A 9590-nucleotide genomic window follows, 5' to 3' on the forward strand; every position below is an offset into this window, starting at 1 on the left:
TCACAAATTTGATATCTAGACTTTTTTCTGAGTTCTATCCATAAATATCAAACCATCTACTCAAAATCTCAACCTAAATCTCACAAAGATACCTCAAATTAAACATGTCAAACTAGACTTACTACCTTCTTCTAAATCTTCCCCACTTCCAGTGTTCAGTTTAAATAAATGTCACCATTATTTACCCAGTTGCTCAAGCTTGAAACTTGTGAGCCACGCATGATTTCTTCTATCTATCAGCCCCAAATCTCACAAATCTGCTTAATACGGTCCATCTTTATTGCCACAACCATGGTCTAGGTCACCATCATTCTCAATTTATTGGCAATCTTCTAACATCTATTTGCTAGTAACATCTTTCCTCCTTCAATCCAGTCTCTACAATACAGAGCGAATAAACGTCAAAAAAAAAAATAATAATGGAATTTCTCTATTAAAAACTAGGCAGTGGCTTCTCATTGTCCCCAGAATAAAAGACAACCTGTTTCAGATGGTAGAAGACACTGCTTGAATGGGGCCTAGATACCTTTCCAGGAACACCTTGCATTACTCTGTCAGTGTCATCTTCATTCCAATGCTGGAATTTTAGAGTTTTTAAAATGCGTATTATTCCAGTTTTGCATCTTAGCCAAAGCTATTGTCTGTTCAAAATGCTATTTTATTCTATATCTATTCTATTCATTTTTTTGTCTCAGCTTAAATGTTTTTCTCTGAGAAGACTTCACAAAATAGACCCTTCCTTCCATATATGGGTAGGTATACTTGTTGTGAGTTGTTCTGTACTTGAAACTATTTGATAATACTCTGAATACTTGAAAATATCTTTAAACTAAAAAATGTCTACTCTTCACCATAGTACATAACCTATGGGATATACCTGTTTTTTCTTTTTTCTTTTCTTTTTTTAAATAACCACTGAATTCTTACCTCTGGCATGTTACCAAAAATTGATATTTCCATGGGTAGTATTGAATTTGACTGAGTACATTTTAATATTCTGAACCTTTGTACCTAATCATTATCTAAAAAATTGTGTAATCTCTTAATTTCTGAGTCAAAACTTTACAGATCTGCAGGTCTCATACTATCATTTACACAATTCATGTAATACTAAATTGGCATAATAGAAATACTTTGATTATTGTACAAGCTGTTGACAGGTCAAACTATGTTCTGTTATTCAGTTTTTAAAACAACAGCAATTATTTGTATTTTTGCTAATGTTTATGATAGAAAATTCTAAAAGATAGGGCGCCTGGGTGGCTCAGTCAGTTAAGCATCTGCGTTTGGCTCAGGTCATGATCCTGGGGCCCTGGGATTGAACCCCGTATGGGTATCATCTCTCTGTTCAGGAGGGAGTCAGCTTATCTCTCTCCCTATGTCCCTTCCCCCCACTTGCGCTCACTCTCTTGCACTCTCTCTCTCTCAAATAAATAAATATCTTAAAAAAAAAAGAAAATTTTAAAAGATAGAAATGTGCAAAGGGTGAGATATACCTACCTATATCCTCTTCTCAGAAATAAACACTATTAACATTTTGCTTTACATACATCAGGGACAGATTTCATTTGTGTATGTGTGTCAGTGTGTGTTTGTGTATTCTCATTGTGCACTGGAGTGGGAGGTGATATTTCATAACCTTTAAATATTGTTGCTATAATTTAATTACTCATTACAATGTAAACATTTTTGTGGTGTGATTCTATCCTGCACTGCAGCTCTCTAGAACAGTAGTCATTTTATCTCTGCCCACCTTCTATCTTACCTGTGTGCCACTACCACATGGAAGATTCGATGGATGTAGACATGAGCCCCCTGAGGCCCCCGAACTATCTTTTTGGTTGTGAACTAAAGGCTGGCAAAGATGATCACTTTAAGGTGGATAATGATGAAAATGAGCACCAGTTATCTTTAAGACCAGTCAGTTTGTGGGCTGGTGCAAAGGATGAATTACACGTCGTTGAATCAGAGGCAATGAATTAGGAAGGCAGTCCAATTAAAGTCACACTGGCAACTTTGAAAATGTCTGAATGGTTTTCCTTGGAGGCTTGAAATAACCCCACCCATGGTCTTAGGTTGAAATATGGTTCAGGGCCCCTGCATATCAGTAGACAGCACTTAGTAGCTCTGGAGGAAGATGCAGAGTCAGAAGATGAAGAGGAAGAGGATGTGAAACTCCTTAGCTTATCTGGAAGTGGTAGCAGGTTTCCACAAAAAAAAGTAAATCTTGCTGCTGATGAAGATGATGTGAAGATGACGACGACGACAATGACTATGATGATGATGATGATTTTGGTGATGAGGAATCTGAAGAAAAGTCTTCAATAAAGAACTTTGTATGAGATACTCCAGCCAAAAATGCACGAAAATCAAACAAGAATGGAAAAGATTCAAAACTATCAACACCAAGATCAAAAGCTCAAGAATCCTTCAAAAAACAGGAAAAGACTCCCAAAACACCGAAAGGACAGAATTCTGTAGAAGACATTAAAGACAATATAGAAAAAGGTGGTTTTCTTCCCAAAGTGGAAGCTAAGTTCATCAATTGTGTAAAGAATTGCTTCCACATGACTGACCAAGAGGCTGTTAAAGATATCTGGCAGTGGAGGAAGTGTCTTTAAGAAAATAGTTTAAACAGTTTGTTAAAATTTTCTCTTATTTCATTTCTGTAACAGTTGATATCTGGCTGTCCTTTTTATAATGCAGAGAGAGAACCTCCCCTACCATGTCTGATAAGTGTTGTCCAGGTTCCATTGCCAAAAATGTGTTGTCCAAAATGCCTGTTTAGTTTTTAAAGATGGAATTCCTCCACTCTTTGTTTGGTTTCGAGTATGTATGAAATGTTATGATAGGACATAGTAGTAGTGGTAGTTAGACAAATGGAAATGGTGGGGACACATAAATATACCTGTGAAATAAACTCAGTATTTTAATAAAGTAAAAAAAAATAACAAAAAACAATGTAAACATTTTCTCTATGTGATTTAATTGTCTCTTCTAAAATACACACATGGACACATGGTGCGTTATATGGATAACCGTATTTAACCATTTGGCTTCTTTACAATTTTTCACTATTAGGAATATCATCAATATATGACTCATCATATTTGTATATAAATCTTGTACATCTCTGATTCTGTCCTTAGGATAAGGTCCTAAGAATTGAAATATCTGGATCAGAGTATTTTATTTTATTTATTTTAATATTTTTAAGAGGAATATGATTTTATTTTTAAGGCAGTAATTGATTTATAAATGGACTAAATTTCATCTGAATAATTTCAAAGTAATTTTACACAAAGTTTAAGTATTTTAAAAGAATTTTAAGCACATACAATAACCGAATTCTCAAAAAAATTAATATTGGTAATCCTATGAATGTATGAAGGAAAAAATCCATTAATAATTACCACCTACTTGAACTAGTGGTAAAATTTAGTTTGTAAGTTTAATATCTCATTAGAAAGAGATGTGAGCAGATCTGTAATAACACACATAGAGATGTGGTATTTAATTTTTATTCTGTAAAATATCTGTGATTATCACTGTTGTCTACAACTTATATTTGCAAGTATGACACATGATGGCAATGCTTCAGTGAGTTTTGAAAGGTTTCCTCTATTTCACCAATGATCTAGAGTGTACATTTAATAGGAATCTTTTCTAAGTGGGTATGCCTAAAGCATGAAAATGTCTGAATGTTCAAAAGAAGCAAAACGATCTCTCTTCCAATTCTTGAAATATATTCGTGGGTTTTTGCTCTAGCAACTGCAAAGTCAGGCATCTGTTACTGTTTGGTGTGGTGTTGAATTTCATGGTTTGTTAATTTTGCAGTTATGTCTACAAAGCTAATAAAAGGAGAATGGGTAATTCTTTTATACTGCAAAATTCGGACTATCCCTTGGGTAATTTTTCTTCATGAAATTCATTTCACATTTCTCTTTTAAGTGAATGAGATAAGTTTCTTGCTTTTTTAAGTTATCAAAAACTATTATGGGTTACTCAAACTTTAGACCTGTTAAAAATAATAAAACTATGGCTGCACACCGTTAATTCCCCAATATTGCTTACAGATTCTTTTACTATATAGAGGGCAGGATAATATAAAATTTTATTTAAAACATATCTCTATACTTCTTCCCCAGTCCATGTGGATACCCTTTTTATTATTTTCAAAATATATAGCATAATAGTTGACCCCTGGGTAAAAATAAATTCACTTAATGCTATAAACATTTCAATAATCATTCAGTAGACACTAAATGAGCATTTACTGGTGCCAGGCAGAAGCCCAGCAGTTCCAGAGACTGAGATCCAAAGGTAAAGATCTCTGTGTTTAAAAATTGTGGGTTTAATAAAAGGAGCTATATATATAAGTATATAGAGGTGTGGGGAAACACAGTAAAAACCTACGAATGCACCTGAAGTAGTCTTACATAGTCCGATAAAATCTGAAAGTAGATCTCGAATTGGGGCTCCACCAGGAGGAGCAAAAAATATTATTTGCATTTCAAGTATACAGGTTGCATACAGGGGATTAGAAACTTAACTCACCCATTATATGGGTTGGACGGAGTACAGATCAAGGGAGCCAGAAGCTATCATTAAAGGATTCTTCCTGTAGAAACAAATCAGTTGGTTTCACAAGAGGTCTTCCACAGCAGCTGTTTTAAATATCAAAAAAGGGGCGCCTGGGTGGCTCAGTCGTTAAGCATCTGCCCTTGGCTCAGGTCATGATCCCAGGGTCCTGGGATCCAGCCCCGCATCGGGCTTCCTGCTCGGCAGGCAGGAAGCCTGCTTCTCCCTCTCACACTCCCCCTGCTTGTGTTCCCTCTCTTGCTGTCTCTCTTTGTCAAATAAATACATAAAATCTAAAAAAAAACCCCAAACCTCTCAATGTTAAAAAAATATATATATAAAAAATCAAAAATACATTTTCTTAGCCACGTAGTATGAATAATGTAGGATCTTAATATAACTTAAATTAATTCTAATGATAGAGTTGAGATTAAGTGGTATTTAGAGAATATAACTTTAATATATTCAAAGAGACCTGCCCAAATTGAACAAATGTAATTAATTTTCTTATTAATAATTTTATTTTCTCTAAACAATGAAAATACTTTCTCAAGTTCTCAGTCACTAGGATATGTGTGAGTGAGATTTCTTACAAACAGATTTTGGCAATGTCCATTTATCTTCATTTCCACTGTTCTAGTCCAGACTGTAGTCGTTTGCTGGATAAAATACTGAAATTAGCCTGCTATCTGGTCCTTTTACAACTATCTGTTCCCAAACATCCTTTCAACCTGCTTTCCACATTAAAGTTAGAATTATATTTTCTTTCTTTCTTTTTTTTAAGATTTATTTATTTATTTGAGAGAGAGAGTATAAGTGGGGGTAGGTGCAGGGAGAGAGGAAGAGAATCTCAGGAAGATTCCCTGCTGAGTGGAGAGCCCAACACGGGCTCCATCTCAGGACCCTGAGATCATGACCTGAGCTGCAATCAAGAGTCACATGATTAACCGACTGAGCCACCCAGGTGCCCCTAGAGTGATATTTTCAAATTGCACATCTGATGGTGTCATATCCAGACATACCAAGTACATTCTTAGAGAGATACACATTTTATTAGAGAAGTTTAGTTCAGCAATTTTCAAAAACTTTCCTCTAACATTGTTTTGTAATTTGCAGTGTTACCTGCAATTACAAATTTCTCTGCACTTCTTTTTTTTTTTTTTTTAAGATTTTATTTATTTATTTGACAGATAGAGACAGCCAGCGAGAGAGGGAACACAAGCAGGGGGAGTGGGAAAGGAAGAAGCAGGCTCATAGCGGAGGAGCCTGATGTGGGGCTCGATCCCATAAAGCCGGGATCACGCCCTGAGCTGAAGGCAGACGCTTAACCGCTGTGCCACCCAGGCGCCCCTCTCTGCACTTCTAACTCTATTTCTAAAATAAAGTTACTGCCTCAAAGGGTAGTAGTAAGGATTAAGTTGAATAAGCACTAATACACTGCCTGACAGATATTTGTTCAATAACTGTCTTTAAAAAAAATGTCTTTTGTATGCTAAAATATCTCTTTAAAAAATTGGTGATTATTGGATGCCATAAATCAAAATAACAACATGAAGTATGCTTTTTTGCCATTATTATTTTAAAATTTTTATAGATCGAAGTATAATTGACATGCAATAAACTGTACATATGTCCCAAGAAACCATGCCCAAAATATCAATCACTTATATCTTTGCCCAAAAATGTGATCTTTCTTTCTTATCTCCTAATTATAAGACAATGATTGCTTTCTTTTTGGGCACTCTAGATTAGTTTGTAATTTCTAGAATTTTATATAAATGGAATCAGCAGTACTTGTTAAAAATACTATACCTTCTCTATTGTTACGCTTTTGCACTTTTGCTAAAGACCAACTGACCACATTTGTGTGGATTAATTTTTGGACTCTATTTTTTCCCATCTACTTTTTGACCATACTTTTGCCACTACCACACTTTCTCAATTACTATAGCATGCAGCACTATCGGTTGTTTGATATTGGTTAGTGTGAGTCATTTGACTATATTTTTCTTTTTCAAAAATGTTTTAGTAATTTTGGTTCCTATGAATTCCATATAAAATTTGGCATTAGCATGTAGATACTTAATAAAAATCCCTAACTAATTTTTATTGTGATTCCACTGAATTTATAGATTAATTTGGGGACAACTGACTTATTCAGTATTCTGAATCTTCCAATCAATGTACATAGTATATTTATCTATTTATTTGGGTCTTCGATTCCTTCTTTTCGGCCCACATTTCATGCACATGTTTTGTAAGATTTGCAATTTAGCATTTCAATTTTTTAACCTATTATAATTAGTATCTACTTAAATTGTGGTTTCTACATTTTCAGTGTGAGATATAGAAATAAGATTTTAAACTATGTTTGTAAGTTGTATTTTAGGACTTTCCTAAACTCATTTATTAATTTCAAGAACTTTGTAGATTATTTAGTATTTTTAAGATAAATCTTACCATCTGTGAATAGGGACAATTTTATTTCTTCCCTTCCAATTTGCTTGCATTTATTTTTTATTTCTTGCCTTAAAGCACTGTTAAAACTTTTAATACAATATTGAATAGAAGTGATGAAAATGAACATTTGTGCTTTGTTGCTGATCTTAGAGTTAAAACATTCAATCTTTAATCATACAGTATGATGTTGAGTGTGAGTATTTTTTAGATACCCTTTATCAGGATAAGAGTGTTTCTTCTATTTCAAGTTTGCTGAGAATTTTTAACATGAATATGTGTCAAATATTGTCTAATTTTCTTCTAGACCAAATGATATGATCATAGTTTGAGATATACAGAAATATTGTGAAGATAATGTAGAGTTTCTAGATGGCTACACTCATTTTCCTTTATTAACATCTTATATTAGTTTGCTAAATTTGCCACAGCTAATGAATCAATATAAATACAATTATTATTTAATAAAGTCCATCTGTTTACAAATTTCCTTAATTTTTATCTGATATCCTTTTTTGGTTATAGGATCTTATCTCCATATTACATTTAGTTATCATATCTCCTAAGGCTCCATTTGGCTATGACTTTTTTTTTTTTGATGATCTTGATAATGTTGAAGAGTACTGATCAGACATTTTCTAGTATGTCCTTCAACTGGGATTTGTCTTATGTTTCCTCATAAGTAAATGGAGAGAAGACCAAAAGACTAAGTTCTATTCTCATCATATCATATCAATGTACATGTTATCATGATTTTTCAGGTTGAATTAGTTTTGTTAGATTTCTCCATTGTAAAATTATTCTCTCCCTCACCCCTTTCTATAAATGGGAAGTTATGCTACACCTGCTTGAGGGAAGGATATTTACATAAATTATTTGGAATTTTTCTGCACAAAAGATTTGTCTATTTTTCAGACTTTTATTTATTTAATCATTTTTATATCAATATATTCATTTTATAGTAATATAGTAATGTAATGTAGTATAATAGAATAACGCATTATTGATATTGTTGCTAAAATTGTTCCAGATTCGGCCACTGGTATCTCTATCAATTGGCCCTTGTGTCCCTTTGGCATAATCTGGTCATTGTGTTTTATTTTGTTTTGCTTTTGTGAGGGGTGGGGACACTTCTTTATTTTCTGGCATTGTGCAAGAAGTCCAAACTCATCTTGTATATTCCATACCCTAGTCCTAGAATAAGCCATTTATTCAAAGACCCTTGTTTCCTTTTATTGAAGAATGATTTTTTAATTTTAATTTTTGAACATTGAACCAGGCTTGCTTTCTATTATGAGTCCTACTTAAATGTGAGGTTTTTTTATACTGCTAGATTTGATGGACTAATTTTCTTTTTCAGAATTGTTGGTCTATACTTGTGATGAATATGGGTCTATGTTTTTCTTTTCTTACGCATTCTTTGAATTTAGTATCAGCGTAAGTCTGGCCCCACAAAATGAATTAAGAAGTATTCCCTTCTTTCTATTTTCTGGTGAATCTTGTAAAGAACTGGTGTATTATCTATATTTTAGTGCTTTGTGGAATTCACCAGTGAAAAACCTGGACCTAGAATTTTTTGGAGTGGAAGGACTGTAACTGTGAATTTTATTTCCTTAATACGTATAAGCCCAGGGGTGCCTGGGTGGCTCAGTCAGGTAAGCATCTGACCCTTAATTTCAGCTCAGGTCATGAGGTCAGTGTTGTGAGATTGAGTCCCGCATCAGCCTCTGAGCTGGGCATGAAACTTGCTTAAGATTACCTCTCTCCCTTTCTCTCTGCCCAACGCCCCTCTTCTTTCTCTTTCTCTAAAAAGAAAAAAAAAAAGAGAAAATAGATACAAGCCCAGTCATATATACATATATATGCAATATATAATTAAATTATGATATATAATAAATATATATAAATTATATAATATATAAATATAAATTATATATACATATATATAAAATTTGTGTCTTTCAAAAAATTTGCTCATTTCACCTATGATTAAATTTATGGGCATAGAATTGTTGTAGTATTCCCTTATTACCCTTTTAATATCTACAGAATCAGAAGTGATGACTGCTTTTTCATTCCTAATATTGGTGATTTGTGTCATTTCTCTTTTTCTTGTTAAACTGGTTAGAGATTTATCAATTTTACACATCTGTTGATTCCTTCAAAGACAGGGCTTTTTCTCCCTCATTTCTTCCTTCTATACCTCTCTTGGACAAAGATAGAAAAAGAAAAATCCTAAACAGAAATCATATTTGCTGAAATTCAACAGCAATTTATTTCAGCAAATATGATTTCAAAATATATTGAGATGATTGCATGGCTTTTTCCCTTTGTTCTTAAATGTTAAATTATTCACAAATTTAAAGAATAAACCCTAATGGTCATGTCGAATTATTTTATTTTACATGTCAAAGTTTTTCTTAAATTGCACTTTATATAATACTTCATTTTTTTTAGGATCTTTCCATCGTGGCCCATGAGAGATACAGATCTTTAATTTTTCTTGTAATGGCTTTGTCAGATTTTGATTTTAGGTATGCTGGATACATAAA

General features: G+C 33.3%; 1 pseudogene; it reads left to right on the plus strand.

Annotated features, from left to right (window-relative positions):
- Window positions 1-1782: 1782 nt before the first annotated feature.
- On the plus strand, window positions 1783-2621 carry LOC103675905 (annotated as a pseudogene).
- The last annotated feature ends 6969 nt before the right edge of the window (window positions 2622-9590 follow it).

The sequence above is a fragment of the Ursus maritimus genome, unplaced genomic scaffold (genome assembly GCF_017311325.1).
Source record: "Ursus maritimus isolate PB19 unplaced genomic scaffold, ASM1731132v1 scaffold_13, whole genome shotgun sequence".
NCBI lineage: Eukaryota > Metazoa > Chordata > Mammalia > Carnivora > Ursidae > Ursus > Ursus maritimus.